This window comes from Hyaena hyaena, unplaced genomic scaffold, assembly GCF_003009895.1.
Source record: "Hyaena hyaena isolate Hyena2069 unplaced genomic scaffold, ASM300989v1 scaffold_944, whole genome shotgun sequence".
NCBI lineage: Eukaryota > Metazoa > Chordata > Mammalia > Carnivora > Hyaenidae > Hyaena > Hyaena hyaena.
This window is the reverse complement of record NW_024081577.1, coordinates 42,780-45,032: the sequence shown is the minus strand read 5'-3', so window position 1 is coordinate 45,032 and position 2,253 is coordinate 42,780. Positions and strand designations below refer to the sequence as shown.

The 2,253-nt window shown below is 42.3% G+C and overlaps 1 long non-coding RNA gene across 1 annotated transcript; it reads left to right on the top strand.

The window, feature by feature from the left end:
* LOC120223077 lies at window positions 1–2,052 on the top strand. Its single transcript, XR_005526188.1, has 2 exons — window positions 1–161; window positions 1,544–2,052. It is a non-coding gene; the product is annotated as an uncharacterized LOC120223077 (long non-coding RNA).
* The last annotated feature ends 201 nt before the right edge of the window (window positions 2,053–2,253 follow it).

Below are 2,253 nucleotides of genomic sequence, written 5' to 3'. Positions count from 1 at the left end.
CAGGGAGGATGGGCACAGACCATGTCTGTGTCTGGGGGTGGTATAAAAAGGTGTTTAGGAAGGCAGTCTTTGTTGGCCTCTATTTTTCTCTCAAGGTGGAACAAAGTCTGCTAAAATATCTGCAAGCAGAGCTGAGAGGTCTGGGGACATGGGCAAGTTCTGTAAGTACCACCACGGTCCATGGGAAAGGGGGGAAAGGGAGGGTGAGAGAGAGAGAGAGACAGGTGTTTGGGGGGTGAGGGAGAATCCTCTGGCAACTGTAAAATCCCACCCCAACTAGCTGTCAACTTGCTTTTCCCTGGAGTCCCCAAGTCCTACTTCCTTCTAGGTCCACATTGTCACAGCTCTGTGGGAGCAGCTTTCCCAGATACTGTTGATGCTGTCATTCAAGTTGGAATAAAACCTTAGAGGCAGTTTATGTGGAATCGCAGAAAGAAGGACGTTTTCGTTTGTCCCCGTGATTTCTGTCTTATGTGTAATTCACTTTGATCTGTTTTTCCACTCAAGCTGGTACCCCTGTATGCCCTATGTTATAATCTTCCTTCTATCTAGTCTGTGGCTCACTTAATAGGTCTCAAATGTGTTCACAGCAGGGTTAGACAGCCAGGGAGCCAATGATGCTGGAAAGCTTGTGATTCACTGATACTGACCTCTTTTGGGCTTCATGCTTTGCTGGCTTTTGCCTTCTCAATTCCTGAATCCTTAGCATAAAATCCTTGCTATTGGTGAGACAGTGGGACCCTGTGGTTACGTTCACAGGCTCTGAAATTAAATTCCCTAGTTTCAAAACAGGACACCATCCTTTACAAACTGTGTTATCTTGAACAAGTTCTTGACCTTCTTGAACCTGTTTCTTTTTCTGTAAAATGAGGATAAAGTGGTACCATCCTCACAGAGTTTTTATGAGGAGAAAAATGGCATACATGTTGCAATAATTAGTTTAAGCTGTCACCTTGGTTATGCCATAGTACCCAGTTATTCAACTAAATACTAAATTTAAGGATTGTGTGAAGGTGTTTCATAGATATGGTCAACATCTGCAATCAAATGACATTAAGTAAAGGAGATTATCCTCTATAATCTGAATTGGTGGAATCCAATCAGTTGAAAAGCCTTAAGAGTAACACTGAGAGTCCTTGAGAAGGAAGAAATTCTGCTTCAAGATGGCAGCATCAGCTCCCTCCTGAGGGTCTCTGGCCTGCCGGCCTTCTGCATAGACCTTGAATTTGCCAACCTCACCACTGTGTAAGGCAATTCCTTAAAGTACAACTCAATTGTATATATATCCCACCGGTCTGTCGCTCTGGAGAAGCTTCAAACATATGCGTGAAGCAGTTAGCACAGAGTCTTGTCCATCACAGTTCCCACAAAGTAAAGACCTATCATTATGATTTTATGCATATGTGTTTCATACAGAGAATGTTTTCTAGAAACATGGGTTGCTGGGGAGGGGGGATAATCCCTATGAAAAGGCAATCTTGGCAGTTATTCATTCTTGTCATACTTCCTGAAGTTGTGACATGTCTCTGTTCTATTTTTCCAGTGCAGTGATGTGATGTTCCCATAACGTCGTGGGTCTTGCATGGCCCTCTACTTGGTTGCTGATTTTCACTTGTGCTTCTCTGACATTCACTTGGGGAGGCCACTAGCCACTGAGCCTGCACTTCACATCATCCTTCAGCTCTTCTGTCAGCTTTGCAGCATCAGAGGCACTGTCACCTGTGTACTCTTTTGAGTTTTGTCAGTCAGAGTTGAACCACAGGAATATACAATAATAGGAGAGAGACCAAAGAGTTAAACCTTACTTAGATTGAGCAAAGCGCCTTATGGGAAGTTGGTTCATTGCCTAGGAATACACTATGCCTTGTCCATGATACTCTATGTATTGTACTCATTGTACATAAGAAAACAGTATTTTTGTAGGTCAAAAAGGTTGAATGTTGGTAATTTCATATGCTTCACCCTAATAATTGTACTCTGACTTACTATAATGGATTTATATAGTCTCTATTTTTAATAAAAATATTTCTGTGCTATTTAGGGCAGTGCTAAACAACATATGTATATTATTACTGTTGTTATTATTAGACTTTTAGTCATAGCAAAAGGAAATCCAAGGACGATCCAGACATGAGTCTTGGCCTTAACATACCACTTTCCTGGTGTTGGTTTCTTGGAGAAATGGGGAAGTGGGCTAAGCATGGAGGCTGGGGAACTCTCTCATTACTGACATCACAACAGGCAAATGGCAGC